Here is a 22,785-nt window from a genome sequence, read left to right as displayed (position 1 = left end):
AAATTAGATGGAATTCCTATGGATGAGTCCTTTGCTTGTTGCTAGTATAAGATCTCTTTGCATATTGATGATGTACCCCAAGTTGCAGTGGTAGATAAGGCAAACCAAATATATCATAAATTCAAAGATCAATTAAAAGACCAAGAAAATCATTCTCGGACACTTTGCATATACAACAAGATTTTCATGGATATCTGTAGAAGTTTTCATGTTCCACAATGTAGAAGCCATACTCAGTATGTGACATATTATTGTGAGCATCTAAACCAAGGGATGCTGATGCAAAGATTATTTCGAGGAGTCGGAGGTAAGGAAAAGTGTTGATTGAAAACATGTAGAATTGCTTTCAAAATAAATTTGCACACATTGTCATGCTAAAGCATGGAATATGCTTCAAGCCAAAATGACCCCTAACAGTGTGCGCAAAAGATTGAGGATCTTATGAAGACCAAATTGAGTGTTTTGTATTTCTTAATGGGCACTTTCTTGGCATCTGCATACTTTTACTGTTCTCTGATTCTAATTATACTACATCAAAAGAAGATTATTGTTTGAAATAGATTATGCCAGTTATTTGAAGAGGATGTGTTACAAGTGTTATTTGATTCTGCACAGGGAGTTGCAAGTAACTCTAAAGAATCTATGGCATTTGAGACTGTGTATTTCATTCTGGATCAAATGATAACCGTCATCATATTCATCATCTACTCCTCCACCATTCTAGCCCAACAAATTGCTCTATGTTAAGTGTGAAGCCAAATTCACGCAGGATTCTAGATCCTTCTAGATCAGATATTTCTAGATCTTCAGGATTATAGATCTTTCTACACTGCCATTATTTTTAGATCATTCCAGATCTCCATTTGAATCACATACAAGATTCTAGATCCTTCTTCTGCCTCTATAAATTTGTAATTTCTCTAGCCAGGGAAAGCAAGCCAAGGCCCAAGCCTGTTATGTAATGCAAAGTGATTTATGTTCTCTAGTGATTGTTTTATCTATTCCACTGTTTCTGACTGAGTAATATTGTTGTTTCTCCATTTGTCTATCTCTGGAACTATTTTATGCTTTTGCCATCTAAGTCTCTGAGTATAAATATGCTGTGTGTTATGTATGCTTTGTTCTAACAATTGGTATTAGAGCTTGGGTCGAATATCCACTGTGCAAGCCGTAAACAGACACACCGTTAATGTTAAGCACATGCCACAAAACACATAGGAGCATTGGCTTAACACCGCCATTAACAGGGAGCGCAACACTCTATTAGTTGCAATCATGCATAACAATAGTGCCTCGTTAGCACTATTTGTGTCGAATAATTTTGGGGAGATTTAGAGCATTGTTTACAAATATGTGAGTAAAGAAAATCAGTACAAGATGCCATATTATGATATTGTGAATAGGTTCCATATGATTCCATACATATTATTCATATTTGCTCAAAACATTTTGAAGGTAGAAAATGTGAGTATCCGAAGGCAGTAGAAAAGCAGAAGTTGTAGAAATATTTAGAGTCAAATGTTTCTAGGATTGAAAAGGCGATGTAGATTGAGTTCTGAGTGGCATTGATTGTTTGACTATTCCACACCAGTCAAATGTGCAAATTAAGTCTGAATGCTACATAGGAGAGGATCACCACAAACTGGTACACTAGAAAACAAGTACTTTGTTGAGTATTTTAAAGGTGAAACAATACTACCAGAATTTCAAGTTCATTTTGGGATCTCTAAAATCAAATTTTAACTGCCTCACTAGGATATGCTAAGTAAGTATCGACTCTCCTTCGTATGCAACATTCAAATATTAAACTCAGTTATGTTACAATGGAGAGTTTGTTAGCAACATACGCTAATTTAGCAGCTTGAACGCCGAAAATCATTTTCTTTGCTTCAAAATGGGCAGTATTCCAACCTCTAGTGAAGCCATGGCTTTCACAAGCATCCCACTCTATTATTTATTTTTCCATTGTACTGGTTGCATTGTTTGCGGGAATTCCTCTACCAGCATTATCTCTAGTACAAAATCCTTAACTCTCTCACTTGATGACGTTGAGATCAACATGCTAGCTAGGTAATCGTACCAGGTTTCATCGAAGATCATCTACATCAAAGAAATTCTTGTATATATACTTGAAATAATGGAGAAATATACTTGGAATAATGGAGAAATCTAGATTTTTCCAAATTATTTTATTATTAGAGATTTGTTGGGATAGATTCGATCTTATTTTTAAAGAATATGTTTAATTTCTCAACAGATTTCCGATTACAAATGATCTGGTATAGAAAACGTATCCTTTGCACACACTCTTCCAATAAAACTTGGTTCACCTAAGAAATGCTCATTTCCTCTATATTTTGTGTCCCCTAAATGTTAGTTGATCTCAAATAGGTGAAAAATTGTGAGCCAATTGTGTGTTGTGAGTAGTTGCGTGGGACTTATTATTGAATAGTTGGAGTTGGCATTGGGCCTATACTGTAGGCGCACAACTGTTGTCTTGAGGGCCATGAGAGCTAAGTGCAAAGCCCGTAGGTTGGAAGGATGTGAGGGTTGTGTTAATTGGTTGCCGATCTGTCTAAAGATGAAGATCCGAATAGGATCTGTCTGGCTCGTTCGTGTAATCTGCAGAAGACTGGCGACCCATCTGCGACTGGTAACTCGTATTTGAATCTGTCAGTCAACGCTGTGAGTCGAAGAGCCGGCCGGACTGGGTTGTGACGACTGCACTAGAAAGAGCGTGGAGCAGCGACATTGATTAGTGGAACCCGTCGTGAAGAGTGGAAGCCGACTGGATTTCTGGAGATATCAGAGCAGACTGGTTGGTGCGCATAGGCTGAGGTATGTGGTTAATCACTGTTTTTTATGTGCTGCTCAAAGAGTGTTGATAAGAAGAGGTTGTTTTTGTTGAGTGTGTGGTTTACGCCGCTGTGAAACTAGTCGCTGCTATTTGATCTGAGCGTTGACGGCACTGTGACCCGTGGAGCGGTCAGTGCTTTTTGCTGAGGAGCCGAGTCAAAAGAGTGAGAAGAGACCCATTTTGTGCTCGGGACAGTATGAAAACTGTGTGGCATGCTACATTGGAAAAGTGCTAGACCTTATTGCATCTGGACAGGCTGCAGATTAAATCACGGACAAGAAATTCAAGGTCGCCGAAGACGCGGTTGCTGAAGGCTTTCGAGTGTTGGAACTGTGTATCGTTGGGGTATATTGGTGAGGTCGAGAAATTGTTAAACCTGTGTGGTGTGAAGTCCTGTCCTCTCATGTCATTGCGTGTTGGGAAGCTGAGTGGAAGAGGCGTAAACCTCCTTGGCACCTGTGATTTGGAGTAAGAAACTTTAAAGGGTGCTCCATTTGTTTCAAAAATTAATTCATACAACTTCTCTTTCTACATTCACCCACTTTTTTAATCTCAAGGTTGAAAACTTGAATTCTGTCGTTTAAATTCATACAACTTCTCTTTCTACTTTCACCCACCTTATTAATATCAGGTTGAAAACTTGAATTCTCTCGTTTAAAAATTAATTCATGCAACTACTCTTTCTACTTTCATCCACTTTTCTAATTTCACCCACCTTATTAATATCAGGTTGAAAACTTGCATTCTCTCGTTTAAAAATTAATTCATACAACTACTCTTTCTACTTTCATCCACTTTTCTAATCTCCAGGTTGAAAACTTGTATTCTCTCGTTTAGGTTACGAAATCCTTGTTTTCTTTTCATTCCTCAATTTTCCATTAAATTTAATGTAAAGGTATGCAATCCTCAAGAACCTCGTCATTAAGGTGGTAAATAATGAGTCTTTCAATTAAGAATTTGATTAACTTAATTCACGCAGTTTAAAAAAAATAAATAAATAAATAAATTCTTAAAAGTTTGATAGATGTTTTGGGTACTGATTTCTTACAACAGAAGGTTCTCTTGAAAAAACGACACTATTCGCCACAAATAAATCATGATCCTATTCAATATCCACCGCACATAATTTAAATATGGTATATAATATATGTTAAAGACATTGTTCTACGGCGTCTAGTTCCCTCACCTGGGGGTCGATTTTCTAGCTCCCTCGCGGGGGACTTGGGACTTGAGTCATTTCCCCACGTTCCCAAAAAAAATGTACGTGTGGAAATTTGAAAGGGGTCGTTTTTTCTATTTTTGGGGTCATTTCCTAGGCAAAAGGGGTCTTAAGGGGTCTCGGGTCGTTTCCCTAGAAACAATTAGCGATTTTTTTTTTTTTTTATGAAACTAAAAAACCGTAATTTTTAATATTTGTTGACCAAGAAGAATTTACATTATGTTCATTTCACATTTCATTTTTTGTTTTCTCCTTTGTTGAACTAAACACTGCCGTCATCGCCAAGCAACTTTTGCCGCCATCGCCAAGCAACCTTTGCAACCTTTTGTCTGCGCCTTTGTTGAACGGAACGTTGCCGCCATCCTTCTGTCTACTCCTTCATTGAACGAAACACCACTGCCATCACCAAACAACCTTATGTTTGCTCCTTCGTTGAACGGATTGCCTTGAGCAATTATGCTCATTTATCTTTTGATATGTTCTTATGTTATTTGACTCTATGAAATTAAAAAATTTGACTCTTAGTGTATGAGACTTGTCTTTTATAATTTTATTTCAATATTCAGTGTTCAATCTTCATAGTTGGAAGTGGAACATCAATATGGTTTAAAGTTTAAGTTTAAACATTTATAATTTTATAATTTTTATTTTCATTGTGCATTGTTAGTAAGTTAGTAGGCTAGTAGTTATACTCTATAGTTACAAACTTACATGTATGCTGTATGATTATAATTTATATGATAGTGATATCAATGATCACGCTTTTCGTTTTAAATTTGTTTAAGTTATATGATTCATCTATTTATATTTTATATTTATAAGATTTTAAGAACCAGACGTCATTGGTGGGGAGCTTTTGCATAGGCCGCTCCTATGTATCCTTCCTTTGCCTCCCAATCCTAGAATCTTGGTGGAACATTAGTTAAAAATTATACATATTATGTGTTTTTGTTCATTTTTCTTGATTTATAACCCAAAATGAATATTTTTATTATTGCTAAAAAAAATTAAATACCATATGTCAATTTTAAATTAGTAGGTGAATGAATTACACATGTTCTTTGTTAGGAAGTAATTGAATTATTTTATTTTTATTATTTCTTTTTTTCAGGGATTGAAATATTTTCATATATATTCTTTCTATATATACATATATTTGAAGTTAATATTGAAATATATTATATAACATGGATATTCAAACAATTTATTAAAACTATGAAATATTTTTACCATGTCTCTTTTATACTAGATTGTAATATTAATTACCACATTTCTTTCAATCTCAATTGTAATACTAACAACAAATGAAGATAACATAGTGAGAGTAAGATAATTTATGTTTTACAATATTTTTAATTAAAATTAATTAAAAATATAGATTCAGTTTTGTTTTTACTATAGATTTTGTTTTTTGACAGCATGTTTAATTTTAATTTTAATTTTAAAAGAAATAAATGTATTAAATTCCACGTTTAACATGCCATACTAAACTACAAAATATGCCTTTTCAATGTAATAATTATTTTACCTCTTCTAATAATGAATACCTCTTCTAGTAATCAATAGAACCATTATTCTATAACAACTTGATGAATCTAACAACATGACTATTGAGAAAGAAAAGAACAATCTTATTATTCACATTAATACATCTATTCCAAATATACATGATTCAACTTGTTTTTTTCTAAAGGCAAAAGTCACTGGAGATGAACACGTTCTCATTTTATGCTTTTCTCTTTCATGCTCTATCGTGTCACTAAAAATCAATCAATATAACATATGGATAAATGCATTTGCAAAAAAAAATCCTAGAAATAAAAACATGTACACCAATATAGACACACAGTTCATCATAGATGCTTATGTCGCAACCGCATATTGTACATCAGATATATGAATCACACAATTGCAACTACTTATTAGAAAAATACAGGAAATTTTTAAGGCAATGTTTGTAGGCTTGAAACTATTCACAAACTTGGATATACATTTCTTAAAATGCATTAAATGTCTAGGCAACAAGTTCGACAAGTTGTGTCATTTTTTCCTTCATAATCAAGTTCAAGGAAAAAAAACATTAATGAACATTACACCATTTCACAAAATAACAGTTTTACCAAGGATCCCTTTGTTAAAGATAGAGGATTTTAAATACATCATCTTTTCTTAGTAACTTACATGTATGTTTGATAAATTAATTGAATTTTAAAATATATTCGTAGGTGTATATGCTACAAAGTACTCAAGCTCAAACTGCAAATAAAAGAATAAGGGTCGAGTCACTGTGTTCGTCGAGAACCTGGGGATGTAGTATTTATCATATAAATAATTTGATAGTATTGTTGAAAAGAGAATGTGTAACATGTCACAAAAAGGAATAATAGATAATGTTGAATAGAAGAGTTTTAAGTAAAATTAAAACATGTTGGAATATTTAATTCCTACTTGTCTCTAGTTATGATTCTTACTAAGTAAGGGAGTCTGTTCCTAGTAGTTAGCATCTATTTCCTACATTGGTGTGTGGTTGAGATATTCCCTCAACCAACATATTGTGTATGAATGTATATATGTAATTGCATTTTATTAATGACAGATAGACAATATCAAAGTTTATCATGGTATTAGAGCCCTGAGGGCCTGGCCCCTCATGGGCTTGGCCGCTCCTGGGTTGAAGAAAATAAAAAGTTTGATAATTATTTTGTTTTTTTCATTTGCTGTTATTTCTAGCTCTCATCGTCAGATTGAAAATGGGAAAATGAGCTCTGATAGGGTTTTCCATTGCATCAGGATTTGCAGGACCGCTGCAGCGGTGCCCGAGTCTAATCTTTCTATTCATGAAGGAAATTTCCTGTGTCTAGATCTATGCATATGGCGAGTAAAAGGGGTTTCACCAATGGAGTCCACACCTCGTTCAATAATGGGTTAAAGATTTGCCTTTGAGTTATTTTGACTGGTGTCTTGCAGATCTCATTGTTTGCAACAAACAATCTCTCCGGATGGGTAGATGGGAGATCGATGGCATTTTTGTTATCAATATGCTAGATGGCTCCTCTGCGAGCGTGATCCTCTGGTCAACAATGTATTTAATTGTTGGATCTAGTTTTTTTTGTGGTGATCGCAGGCTCTAAGGCCTTGTGTTGGTCAGATTCATCATTTTTTCTTATGAATCTAGGAGCTGGGGCCACAAAGTAGTGTTCCTATAATCCAATAATCTTCGAGATCTTTTATGTTGTAACTTTTTTTTGATGTCAGAGCCATGGTTGGCGCTTGTTACGCTGCAATCCTAGTTTTGAGCACATTGGTAGATGGGATCTGATGTTCGAGGTTGAGTTTTTGTGCAGACCCCTTTTATCAACAGTCATCGCAAAAAATAAAAAGGTGGCTCGGGGTGGAGAAGGCCACAACTACTACCTCAGGTGCATTTGTATTTGGGAGTTCTACCAACTCACCGTCTCTTTCTAGTTTTGAGCTGTCAACATCTTCATTTTCAGGGAGCACCCTTTCATTTTGTTCTAGGAGTACATTTGGATCTAGCAGTGCTCCAACATTTAGTGGAAGCAGTGTGTCATTTGGTGCTACCATCACTTCAACATTTGGTGGAGGCAGTGCCTCGTATGGTTCTGCTAGCACTCCATTATTTGGTTCAAACAACACTCCATCATTTGGCTTGGGACAACCTTTTGGAGCTTCCAGTATAACATCTTCACAGTCAATAATGATCTCGTTTGGATCAACTGATGGAAGACAACATGGCAGAGGATCCTGCCCAGGTATCTAGTCCCGTTCAACCAGTATTTGGTGGATAGACTGCTTCACCAACTCCATCTTTTGTGTTTGACTCTCAGCCAACTGCTCCATCTGCTGAGAAATCTGTTTTCCTGGGAAATCTGTTTTTCCAGTTTTGTGAGGTGAGTGTGGAGTTTCATCTAAGTGGAGAGATAACTGTGCTGTGACTGTTTTTTTTTCAAATAGTGATCTAAAGTCATGTTGGGCAGAGATAGAGAAATTTGATTTTTTTTTGTCAAATTGAAAGTTTATTTTATATATCTTGGATGTTGGTATACATATTGAGATTCGCGACCTCAATATGAAGTCATTTTGTTAGAATTCACGACTCTAACTGATGACAGGTAAAACATGGAGACCAAGACCTTTAAAAATAAAAATGAAGATGCCAAAGACTAGAAGTACAAAGCCTATGATATTCAAGTGGGAAAGCAGTCCAGCATATGAATGGTGTGGTATATCCAACATAAGCGATTAAAGGATGATGGATACTCAAATTTTCTCAAATTTGCTTGAGTAGTTTGTCTGAGTTTGTAGAATAGACTCATGATTGTGATAAAGTGTGAGTCACACATTGTAATCATAGCAAATCTACATTTCATATTTTTTTTTTTGGACAGTTGTGGTCCCTAAAATGTTTTATGTACCTAGTATCTTCTTAAGCTTGGAGTATATTAAAAGGGCATATGACTGTAAGACCTGGAGAGGCATGCATACCCCTTTGTTATGTGTTCCCTAGTGACATCAAGTTGTGGAATCAACCACTGGGTAGGTACGAGGGTGGCAGGTGTACTCGTATCTAAGCTTGATATGTAATCAGAGAATTGAGTCTTCGATTAATGGGGGAATTGAGAGATGTAACATATCTCATAGTGTAATGGACCAAGTCAAAGAAATTTCATTAAGAGGTGGATGAACCATGTATGTGAAGGACTTCCTAGTAGACTGGTGGTTGCAGCGGTTGGGAACCCATGCATTCTGGTAGATGGTTGTTCCTTTATATGGACACCTACAATTGAATGAACAAGGTACAAGGTGTGATTACTAGATTGGACCAGATGTAGACTTTGCAAACTGATATCGAGACAAGTACTCATTAAGGGGGAGTGTTGGAATATCTAATTCCTACTTGTCTCTAGTTGTGATTCTTACTAAGTAAGGGAGTCTGTTCCTAGTACTTAGGATCTATTTCCTACATTGGTGTGTGGTTGAGATATTCCCTCAACCAACAGATTGTGTATGCATGTATATATGTAATTGCATTTTATTAATGATAGATAAACAATATCAAAGTTTATCAAAACAACCTCGAGAAACATGCATAGAATTTTTAAAATATTTTGAAACATATCTAATCAAATCTTTTCATATGAGTCCTTTCTTGATTCGACACGGAGCCTTAAAGACAAAACATATGATATAGAAAATTATCTAATCATAAAATTTAAACTCACAACTTAGTGTTTATTATTATTTTGCAACAAGCACTCAAAGTTACTTCTAAGTACAATGACATCCCATTATTGCTACCTTTATTAGATTCCTTACGATTTGATCACAAGGCTACCTTTGTCGATTGTGAGTAAATGATCTCATAATCTAGTGTTAACAATTGATTCAAAACCCCAACCAAGAGTTGGGGGACTCAAGGAGTTCATAAAAATCACAAGCCTTACCATCGTCATGGTTTTTTTTGTGCCATTGAACTTCTTACAATGGATGATGAAACATTTATGTACCATAAAAAAATATAAATTATTTTTTATGTTTTGTATGTAGACCAATATAGGATGATTATTTTAATTCCTACCCCAAAAGTCTTAATCAAACTAACATTTTATCTTGTGACCTCAAGATGTAGAATTTTAGTTTGTTAACATAGAGTTTCTTTAACATAAATTATAATAATTGAGTTGGTGGTCTGGCTAAGATGTGAATGTGTTATTTGATGTGAAAAATTATATTGTTGACATCCTTTAATCCTTATGATTCCTATATGGTGTTGTTAAATGTTCTCTTTTATCCTTTCTAATTAATATCCAATAATGTAAATACTATTACTTATAGTTGATAACTTATAATTGAATGTCAAATTGATGATAGAGAACCATTCTATAAAAGGTATTATATTATACTCTATGTTATGTTATAACATTTTTATTAATAATATGTATTAGTATCTTTATATAAACTAAATGGTTGGTAAACGTAGATAGGCATCAATTGACAATAAGCAATAAAATACTTAACTCCACTTTACTATGGATATTATTAATCTATAATAGGATTTGTTACAATACCAAAGCTTACCAATACCACATGCCCAATAAACCATAACTCACCTAATATTACACTTGTTCATATGATTTTTTTTTATTAATAAATTTAATTAAAAGGGGAAAAAGACATAACAACTTTGGAGATAAATTTTAACATACAAGAAAAACATAGTAAAGAAACAATAAGAAATAATAGTTCAATGCCATAAATAAAAAACAAATGGAATGTGAATATGACTTGTGGACATGATAATTTTTTGAACTAAATTGTATATAAAAAATGACATAATTACTTTTGAGATAAATATCAACCCTCTATCCATAACTACTACTAAAAATATTCTATGGAGGTTAAATCCCTACCATCCAACTAATAATTATTTATAATTAAATTAAAAATATAGAAACCCTATTCCAAAAGGGACATGCCTATTGGCATAACAAAGTAGGAAAATGCTAAAAAGCATTGTTGAATCACTAATGGCCAAATAAATTAATAAAACTCCATAAAAGTTATTATTATTTATTACTTGATATTAATTTATTGTACCATTAAAGATCTATTTTAATCACGGATCTATTAAGCACCGAAAGGGATCAAATCTCTCGAGGTGAAAACCTCTTTTTTTAGTGCAAACCTTGAGGGAATGTTTCACCTTGAGATATTTGATCCCTCTCAGTGCTTAATATATCCAGGGTTAAGATGGATCTAGGTTGGTTTCATTCATGCTCGGTCACACAAATTTGTTGAAAATCTAATTATTTTGATATTTTTAGATATGCTAAATATGTCTAAGATTAATCTTGTCATTTTAAATTTAAATTATCCCAACTATCTCAGTTTGTTGTGATGATAGAGACTATTAATAACTTGAATGATGAAAAATATTGAAATGATTTTTTTGAATGCAAAGCAACAATGTAATAGTGTTGACCGATAGAAAAATGTGAATAATAATAAGGTAGGAGAATAAAAGGAAGATGGTTCTTTCTCTCACCAAGTTTTTCAGAAGAAAAATCACGCAGAGCAATATCTTCATGCTAATTCCCACCATTTCCCAGCTCAGAAACTAGGTGTTCTCAACACCTTAGCCACTTGGGCTTTGTGAGTTTTTGATGATAATCATATCGATGATGAAAAGACCCACCTCCTTAAGGTCTTTAAAAAGAATGGTTATAGCAAATCCTAGGGTCTGAGAGCTTTCCATAATGCAGAAAGAGCTCTTAAGAAGAGGATTGATCCCAAAGATCGAATTTATGGGGTTCATCTTTCTTTTATTCAAGGGACCATAAATAGAATCCCAAAGATCTTGAAGAAACATAATATTCCTTCTTCCTTCAGACCCCTTCGCACTGTTCGAAGTTCTCTTCGATTGGTTAAGGATCTTGTTGACCCCAAGGATGTGAAGGGAGTTTATATCATTCCTTGTTATGGTGGGACTCATTACATTGGAGAGACTGGTCGATCAATAAATAAGAGGATTTGTGAACATGCTGCGGACATCAAGCATGGGAGGTCTTGCACCTCAGCCTTGGCAGGACATGCTGAAAAGACCAATCATCACATTTGTATAGAAGAGGCTAAAGTCATAGCTAGGTTTGACCATTTTCATCATCAAAAATTCAGAGAGGCCTTGGAAATTGAAAAAAAGCCCGTTAACCTTAACAGAGACAATGATTGGAGCATTAGTCAGTGTTGGATCCCTGCCTTGATCCCTTAATATATATATATATATATATATACATATTTTATTATTATTATTTTGATATCTATATTAAAACATATATATATTAAATTAAATAATATATTAAAATAATAATAATAATAAATTTATTTTTTACAATTATTATTTGTTTTTATTTATTTATTTATTTTATTATAGCATTTTAACTTAAATGGATTTATTCAAAAAATAATAATAAAATAAATAATAATAATAATAATAATAATAATAATAATAATAATAATAATATTTTTTTTGGTTGATAAGTGGGTGAATCCTGAAAATGACGCTTACCCTGTGGCTGAGAGGCCACGACTCAGGGGCATCTAAGCCGTCAAAGTCACTTAGGGATCGCACTCGGCTTGAGCCGCGCTAGCGGAAACCATGCTGGATTTTTGGTATCGGCGAGACTAGAACTGGTGACCTTTGCATACAGAGCGCCTTAACAATGCGCTCCTTCATGGACTATTCTAAATCTCTTTGATAATAATAAGAATAATAATATTAAATAATTAAAATTCTTTTTAACTAAAAATTTAAAAAAAAATATGAATATAATAATATAATAGAAAACTAAATATATTTTTTCAAACTAGCTATTTTTTCTAATGGCTAGTTAGTTGCTCTCTTCATCTATTTATTTCATTGCCTAGATTAGATTCATTATCTTGTCCTGAAGATGAACCACACTAGATGGTTCGAAACGCGTCGACGAAATTTCTCCTATGCGATTGTTTCCAAAGCGATTTGTTATTATTAATATGTATCACATAAGTCTAAACTCAGAAAATAATAAGGTAGTCAATTACAAATAGCCTTCATTTTGATCGATCTCAAACTAATTTCTTCTGTTTTTCATATTGTCACACCTATTAGTTTTTCCATATTTCCACATCAATCGTATGAAAAGGGCAGTTAAAATTGTATACAATTCAAACCTTTAACTTGAGTTATTGTAGTAAACATATTACCTTGTCTCTCCTACTCTCGAATATTAATAGTAGTTTTCTACAAAGTAAATCATTGTTACTGATGGAGTGTTAAACCCCAAGTAACTTTTAATGATAGTTGACTTCTATTTCCTCATTTGAACGTAAAGTGACTAATAATGTTGAATCATGGAAAAAAGGAATAATAAGAATGTAGTCAACTACAAATAGTTTACTACTTTAAGATGCAAACAGTTCGAGTAAGTGAACATTTTATTTAAGATGAAAACTCAAGTATTTTATTTCTGGTTGAATTACCACAACACAAAATTCAATGCATGTGGTCCATAATTTTTCTGTTCTCATTGAAATGAATGCACACTATTAATCTAATTACTTTGAAATTAATGTGCATCATAAATCTAGTTACATCAAATTAGAAATCAAGATCTACACTAAAATCAATGCATCTAGTGCAAGCAATCAAATAAGAATAGAAATCAATCCATCTAGTGCAAGAAATCTTTTAGAATTAGAAATAAACATCAACAATGAAATCAATGAATCTAGTGCAAGCAATCAAATAGGATTAGAAATCAACATCTACACTTAAATCAATGCATCTAGTGCAAGCAATCAAATATGATTAGAAATCAACATCTACACTAAAATCAATGATTCTAGAGTAAGCAATCAAATAGTAATAGAAATAAACAAATACACTAAAATCAATGCATGTATTTTAGTGAAAACAAAAATATTCATGACTTTCTAAATGCAACTTATTTTACCTTTTGTAAAAGCCTTACCTCCTTTTCCTCTATGGTTAATAGTGTTCGATATTAAATAATGCTATGTAGTATTTCTATTTGTCTATATGTGTCTCTTTCTTCTTCCTTCTCTCTCCACCTTCCATATTTGTGTCTATCTCCCTCCTTTTATCCTTCTCTCTCTCCCCCTCCCTCTCACCCACATCTCTCTCTCGCTCTCTCCCCCTCCCCCGCCCCAAGCCTCCTCCCCGCCCCCCATATGTCTTCCTCCCTCCCTCTATCTATCTCTTCTTTCCTCTATACCCCTGCCATATATATCTATATCTCCTTGCATATATCCTTCTTTGTCTCTCTGTCTCATCCCCCAAGCACACATTCTATTTATCTCTCTCTCTCTTTCTTTCTCTCCATGTATATATATCTCTCCCTCCCTTCCTTTCTCTATCTATCTCTTATTCCCTCTCTCCCCATGCCATATATATCCCTATCTCCCTATGTCTCGCCTTCTTTGTCTCTTTATCTCACCCCCCAAACATATTCTCTCCCTCTGAATCTCTCCACTGTTATCTCTCTATATTTTTTTCTTACCTTCCTCTCCCCCCTCCAACTCCATCTCTCTCTCTCTCTCCTCCCTCCAACTTTGTCACTATCTCCCTCTCTCTCCTCCCTCCAACTTTGTCACTATCTCCCTCTCTCTCCCCCTCTTGCTCCCCTCCATATTTGTGGCTCACTCTCTCTTTTCCCCTTTTCTCCCTCTCCTCTCCTTCTCGCTCTCTTCCCTCCTCATCTCCTCTCCCCCACACTGTCTCTCCATTTCTCCCTTCTCACTCCCTCCCTCTCTCTCCACCTCTATCTCTCTATGTATTTGTTCTTCCCTCCCTATATCTCCCCTCAAATTGCATCCGAATCTCCCTCCCTATCTATCCCCTCCAATTGCATCTAAATCTCCCTCCCTTTCTCTTTCTCTCCCACTCCCTTCCTCTCTCTCTTCCTTCCTCTCTCTCACTCTCTCTCCCACCTCCATCTCTCTCTCTCCCCCCATTAATCACTTTCTCTCTCTCTCTTCGCCCTTTAGTCTATCACCATTTCCTTTCCCCTCTCTCTTTCTCTCCCCTCTCTCTTAAATTTTATCCCATTGTATTATGTTTAAGAAGTTATTTGAATATAAATAACTCAATTGACTGTAAAATATAAATCTATATTTTGGATCAACCATGTCAAAGAAAATGCAATAATGAAAAACTTAAAAAAATCACGTCAAAGGAACTACAATAATGAAAAACTTAATTCATTGTAAAAGAATAAATCTATATTTTGTGTTAGATATATTTTGGGTTTTTAAATATTTTTTGGATTTTGTCTAAAATTTAATAATAAATTGGAAAATTTACTTTAATTATGAATTGAAAATTTTGATTATAAAATAAAATAAAAAATAATTTGATTATAAATTAGAAAATAAATTAAATTGAAAACACTGATTTCACCTTAAACAAATTAAAACTTTAAATACACCAAACAAAAAAAAACACTAAACATATTTTTATATAATACAATATTACAACTTCACTCGGAAAATCATGTAATCAAATTTCAAAATACCAAGAAGTCACATGTTGAACTTTTGTGTCTCGTTCAATGAATTATTATATATTATCCAGTACATAGTATTGAAATTTGTCTTAAAGTTTAGTAAGAGATATAAATTATGATAACGAGGAGGCCCTATTGTCGACTCCGATTTTGCATGTCAAAGTTTTGTGATGTCAGTGGAATAAAGTTTTTTTTTTGACATTTGTCAATACTCAGTAATTCCGCAAGCCACTGTGGTCATACTTAACTAATTCTCCTCTAATGATACTAAAAAAAGCTAAAGTGATATTACTGACCTCATAGGTGGGACCTTTCATCAAAAATACCCTCTGCCAAATGGTACAAGATCAATATCCACCTGGGTTGATGTGCTTGAAAGTATCTTGGATTTCCAATGCATTAATTACATGAATATGCTTGGCATCTCAACAGTTGAAGGTCTCCTTTTGACCATATAATGTTGTTTTCTTTATATACATGCAATGGACACATTTTATAGACAAATCACTAATGCTTGTATGGGTGCATAGCCTAATTGGAAACCTCGACATAAATCAAATATTTTTGTATATATATATATATGGGCCCATGTTAGAGCTATTGGGAACCCATAGAAGCATAATAGATATATGGGGCCCATGTTAGAGCTATTGGGAACCCATAGAAGCATTATATATATATATATATATATATATATATATATATATATATATATATATATTTTGAAAGGCATGATTAGTTTAATTTAACTAATTTTGTAATGATGGCATTGATCCACCCTCCAGTTGAACTGGTAACAAGTGACAGTTATTAGAAATGACCACCCACAATTTGATTTGGTTCATGCGTAGCCTAACTAAGGTGATGGTATTAAATTATGAAATATAGTCTATAATATTTGATGTTTATGTGTAAACCAATTTGATTGTGATCAAATCCATGAATGGTGATATGCCAATTTACATGGTATTTTAGTTACAGTATCATTGGTCCAACGATTGGAGATGTTTCCTATAGCATGACTTTGCATGTTAAACATTTTTCTGATGGTGTTGGACCCTTCATATCGCTGAGTCACTTCTCCTTTAGCATAAACCATACTATAGTGGTTCATTTGTATTGGTTTATTTCCACCAACAAAGTGAGGTTGAATATATGTTTTATGCATGTTTTTTGTCTTGTCATACCATCCTTCACTCTGAATTAATTGTTGCATGAACTCACCATTCTCCACACCGGTTTTCTCTCTTGCATTTACTTGTCCATCATGTCGATGCCTCAACTTCCTTACTCCAGTCTCATTATTCTCCATGGGCTTCCAAGAGTAAATTTTTTGTTTCAATTTGCATGATTTAGTTTTTTTTAGGAAAACATAGTGAAACCCTGCTATAGACTAGAAGGACGAGGCAACAATTTAGACATTTTTCAATGCAGTTAGGCTTTCTTTCACCATCAGACGCACCAGGTTTGCAGGTATGTTTTAACTAGTTCTCTCTCATTGATGAATTGAATGATTGATTCTGAGTCATTTTTCCTATTCTAGCCCATTCTCCTTTTTTTGGGGTTATGTTGCTTGAATTAGTTTTGACTTTATAACCGAGGGATTTTTCCTACATTTGGGATTTTAAACTACCTTTTCACCACTTTCTATAGTTTATTCTCTATTTTACTCCATAGTTTAAGAAAGGGGGAAAACATAAAATTTTCCCGAGTATTTGAGATTGTTCTGAAATCAATTTCATTTTGGCCACATGTGCAGTTGAGATATGAGCCCTTCAGGACTTCCTCAAGCACAAAAGACCCAACACTAACTAAAATTGTAATATGTTTCAAAGGAGTAAGGCATCACTATGTTTAATGCAAAATATTTTTGTTGTAACCGAACAATATTTCAAGAATTGGGACTTTACATCGAATTTATTCAAAGAAATTCATTCCCTGCTAAATCCTTTCCCAAGCTATTTAATTTAATGATTATTCTCTCATTATTTAAAATATTTTATTACTGATATAAAAAGAATTAGTTTTGTCAATCAAGCTGGCAAAGCCGTAAAACCTCAACCATATCTATGAGAGCCTTAGAGATAATTCCATCTTAGGAAAAAAAACCATGTGATTATGCGAGTGCGCAAAGATTTACCATCTATATTTAAAGCCTATAAACCAACTAATTTTTTTGTTGTTGCAATACATGTAATTGATTATTATTGGTATTGTGCACCCTGTTTATGATAATTATAATTGAATAAAACTATGAAAGGAACAAATAACTCTTCTCCCTCAGTGATTTTGATCACCTTTGAAAATATTCATTCCTTGCTTATGAAATAAATGGCTGGCGATTGTCTTCTCAAAATTTCCAGTTGTTAGTTGTAGAATGGGAATTTCCTTGAATCAAAATTAATCACTTCACTATTTATTAAATTGACACATTGCCAAACTTACATTCTTTATCAATGAACATGAAGTTGTCCTTGCATTAAAGTTTCCATATCACTTTCCCTCTGCTCTATGCTTTCTTCTGCATACCAAACATTAAAAAATGGGCTCTCTCATTTCCAATTCAATTTTCATGTACCTCTTACTTTAATTTTTTTTTTCTACTGTTACACATATTGCGTGAAATGTAGCCTTGCATTCCTTTTAAGTATTGTACATACTATCTATACACGTCAATTGCTTGAATTTGAATTTGGTAACACACATTTTTTCTTTTCTTTTCTTCATACATTAGTTCGAGTTTTCCTAAGTTATAATTTATTTTCCTCCTTTATTCCTAAGACAAAAAGATATGAGCTATGGTATATATCACCCCATACTTTAGTGAGTCATGCTAGGTAAATTTATGTATGGACTCTACCCCTAACTCTAATTCTTCCACTGATTACATACAAGGCATAGTCACATTTTCTTTGTTGGTTGTTACACTTATAACATATGTATCCACTCTATCCCTAACTCTAAGTTTTCCATGCATTACATGCAAAAGCGTAATCACATTTTTACATTAGTTGCTACACTTATAGAATCAACCATCATGAAAATTAATCCTATGCAGAAAATTTTGCGTATTGTACACTTGTAATTGATGTCAAATCTCCCTCCTCATAATCAACACCTAGGGAGAAGGCCTGGTGTGCACCACGGAGCCTCCCTTCACATGGAATTCCCAAGGCCCTCACCTAGGAGCCCATGCATGTGGTTATGTGTATGATGGAGATTTATTGAGGCTATCCAATGGTGGAAACACTCTCCTAAAAATCCAACCATACTTGGTCTGCATCATTTCTTTGATCCTCTGCTCATTGGTCAGTGTCCAGTCTTCCTATCAAGTCTTTGCTAACTTTTTCGAGAGGGCATCCTGAGGCTACTGAAATCTATAATTTGTTGTGTAAGGCATCCACGATTCTTGTCTATAACTCATTATGCTGGAAAATTGGGATGCTGGTAGATACAACTCTTTCTCTAGGTTGTATTGTGGCACTTTCATCATGGCTCTGCTTCATGATGAACCTAGGGTAAGATTTACTTTTAATTATCCCTGATTCTTGTTCTTTTATTTCGAATATAGTCCATATATTACAATATTAACTCATCCAACTGTGAGCTTATTCATCTCATGAGTTCTGTGTATGTCCTTACAGGTGTGACTTGTGATCTTGTCTAAATATTTTGTACTTCAGGTTCTTAAGTCGAGTCCTCTCGGGTCCATTGAGCACTCTCTCCTCCAAGCTCATGTTCATGTTCCATAACTAATACCTGACCCTTCCCATTCCATAGGTATACTCTTTATTGGAGTCGTATGTGGGTTTGAATATGCTATAACTGCTTTTGAGTTGAGATTCTGATCTTTTTTTGTCCAAAATATTCCACAAATTTGCACTTTGCCTTGGCACAAGCAAGAAATGGTTCAACGGGGATCTAAGTAATATTTAGTTTCCTCACCTTTCATTACCACTCTCCCTAATGGTGGCTAAGCGAAATGTTTTCTTTAGATTTTCAATGTGCACAATTTATGGTTCGCATAATTTGGGTGTTGACTTTAATGTGTCTTCTCTCAGGTTCCTTTTGTTATTTTGTTTTTCAAGAGAACCCCTTGTAGTATTTGCATACTAAAATATTATGATTGTTTTTGTTATAGGAAATAAGGATAGGCATGGATTTCACTACCTGGTAAACCCTTTTCTGTATACCCTTCTCGCCCATGTTTGATACATATTGTTTTTCATTTTCATCTTACCTGGCTCCTCTCATATTTTTTTTATTTGTAGGTAAGTGGGAGCTCAGTTGGTTTTCGCTCCCTACACCTACATAACTCTTCATTCTCTAATACAGGCTTTGAAAATGATAGGTTGGTCTTCATGGTGTCCCTCATATGTTGGTAGTCACCTCCAATAAAAATGAATCATGGGATTCAAATTGTATTTTGCTGCGTTAAGTTTATTTTTTCTTTTTAATGGTTAGCACCCTTGGGTCCCGTTCTTCTCACAACAGGGAAATTGTGCTTAATGTTATAAAATTATATATTACGGAGCAATGGAACACATAAAATATTGTAGAGATATAAACACAGAAAACGCATAAAACAAGAGAGACACAGATATATGTGGTTCACCCAGTTTGGGCTACGTCCACCCGAAGAGCCAGTCCTTCCTTTCTATTATCCAACAAAATGAAGAGACACAACCTACAACAGATCTGCTGTAATATCCTCTGTTTTCTCTCACAGTCTCACCTCTCTGCTTCTCGCTTGGAGAATACACATATATTACATAGACTCAATACAATGCCCTCATACAAAGAGAGGGGTTGACTTCTAGGGCAAAAAACCTTAAACTAAACATAAGTTCTACCGTCAGATCATCTGCCTAATGAATGACCCAGATTGACTAGAAATTACTATACTTTTACAAGGAAATCTTACATCTATTTTTAGCTTCAGGGGTGCTACCCCCGAAACCCCCCGCCAGGGGGGGGGGGCTCCCTAAAGGTCATAGCACCCTCCCCCCCCCCAAAAGACCTCCCCTGTAGTGAATATTTTATGGGCGGCGTTGCTACCCCATTTTGAACTGGTGTCCAATGTGGCAATACCTTTGAATACAGAAGATAATCAGGCTCCACAGCCAACACTTAAGACTTAAATGAATATTTTCCCTTCCATTTATGTGGTAGAATAGTTTCTGACAAGCCGGAACTATTAAATGTAATTTATTCTTTTGTTTTATTGGGGAAATTTACTAAAGGGGATGGAACTCAATTTTTCGATATGATGCACTTGGAATTTTTTGTAATAAATTTATGCTATCACATGAATTCCATCTAATTTACATTTCACCTAGAATTTTAGTATAAGATTTTGTTGCAAGGAAAAATGGTTACATTTTTTCGCTTCACTAAACATGAGTTTCTCTTGTTGAGCTTCATAAATGGGTAACTATATGGGCTCATTTTACCTCCTAACCTAGTCAAATCAACCATTCTCTTAGCTTATTGTATGATTTTCTAATTATATTTATGCTTATACAGTGAGTTGAGTTAGTTATGATGCCATGTGGTCTAATACGTGTTTAATGCAGATTTTTGATGAATTTTGTGGTCAAAGTCAAGGATCCAGTGGACAAATGGCAGCAATAACTTGACATGGACAAAGGAGAGGACTTATAGGAGGGAATCCACCTCATTTATTACTCCCCACTTCAAATTCCCCTTCATTCAGCTCAGAGTACAGGTAGCCAAGTCATGCATTAGAAGGCAATCGAACAAGTGGAGGATAATTGATGTTTATCTCGAGTTTTGTGAGCCAAGCCTCCCCGATTTTGAGGAAACTGTTGGGAACTTCATTTCTATAAGTAGGGAGGCCTAGGGCCTCACTAGGGTCAATTTTTTATTGGACTTTTGCTGCAGTTTTGCTTATGTAGACTCTGCTTAACTTCGAGCTTATTTTTTGTGACAGTTCATGTAATCTTGTTATTATTTTGAGAATAAAGATGGAATCCCTTTCGAGTTATCACTGAGTTACCTTAGAGGGCTGAAGCTCTTGGGTTAGGGCCCAATCCAAGTATCCAAGCTCCTCTTTACTTGTTTTTATATGTTTCATTTCAATTTGTAGCTTAGGTTGCTGTTAGATGCATTTCTTTCATGGTTAAGAATAGGTTGTTTTTTATGATTCAATAGTTTGCTTCCATTTGTGTTTTTTATAGCAGGTTCAATAATGGTAAAGAAAATATTCAAAAGGCTAGAAACAATGCCTTGGCCTCTCTTCCTCCTTTTGGGACAATGATTTGAGGCAAAGACTCTCTTGCTGCCTCAAAGACACAAATTTTCTCCTTCATAGGACTTCTAGTGTTTGAAGCTTTTTAGTTGGTTCATGGTCTAGTTTTCTTTGCTTCAGAACTTCTTCATCACACTCATTTCCCAATTTGCAACAACCTTCTTTCATGTTTTTCTTTCATGCAATGGTTATCAACATTTTATTTCATAGATCATTGTTTACTTTGATGCAAAAACTCTATTTTTTTGATGCACTTATTTCCCTGCTTTCTTAATCTCATTGGTTGATTGTTAGTTGTTTATGCAGCAGATATCTTCTAGCAGTAGACTAGCCTACTAGCCATCCCATCCTCCATCTAATCCATGCTCTATCGATCACCCAAGCCTTCCCTCAATTCTGCCTTAGCTTCCTACATTTTCCATAGAATTCCTTCCTCTCTCCTTGAGCAAATCCAATCATCTTTCTCTCTCGTAATGATTCATGGTAGACCCTAGGTGCCCTAAAACCTCATTCCAACATTCATCCACCTTTTCCACCCACTTTCACACCCTCAAAATAGCCAAAACTTCTCTTGGCCTCCTCCTGTAGGCCTCCTGTAGAACTTTGTTTTTCCTCCTGTAGATTTCATGTGTCCTCCTGTAGATTTTCCTGTAGGCTTTATTTTGAAGGGAGAGTGTGGGAAAAGCCTCCAAAAGGCCACCTGAGACCTCCTAGGACCCAACCACACCATCCTATATCCTCTCAAGCCCAAAAACTATCTTTCAACACTACCTATTTGTTGCCACATTCACAAGCAAATAAATTACATGCATGACAAATTCACATAAAAATACATAAAAATCCAAAAAGATGCTTTTTGCTCATATAATTCTAGAAATAGCTTAGGTAGATGTTGTTTACTTCCTTGAGTAGGTAATGGAATTCTTTTCGTGATTTTCATAGTGCTTTCTGCAAAATTAGGATTAGTGGTTAACTAGGATTTTCTTGGTTTGCTTTACATTTCAGTCTTCCTTTCCGCAAGTAGAATAGCATCAGTAGAGTAATATCTCTTTTTCTTTCATCACATATAGAGCTTCTTCTGGAATCCATAGAAGTTGGCTTGAGCTCCTAGTGATCTTGCGCCAACTGACCAAGTGACAACCTGTAGGAAGAACTAGTACTTGTGCATACAACACTGTCGCTTTCAAGTTTGTTACGAACTACCAGGTTGATAAGAGTAAAGTAGGAAGCCCAAGAGTTGCAGCATTATTTCTGCAATACTGGTGCTCACCACTTTTTGGCGCCATTGCCGGGGAAGCATTAGAGTATTATGTGGTTACTGCTTTCTTCTATTTTCTATTGCAACATTCTGCTA

The sequence above is a fragment of the Pinus tabuliformis genome, chromosome Q (assembly GCF_031772625.1).
Source record: "Pinus tabuliformis cultivar Carrire ecotype Pingquan chromosome Q, CPIR1, whole genome shotgun sequence".
Classification (NCBI taxonomy): domain Eukaryota; kingdom Viridiplantae; phylum Streptophyta; class Pinopsida; order Pinales; family Pinaceae; genus Pinus; species Pinus tabuliformis.
This window is presented reverse-complemented; position numbering follows the sequence as displayed.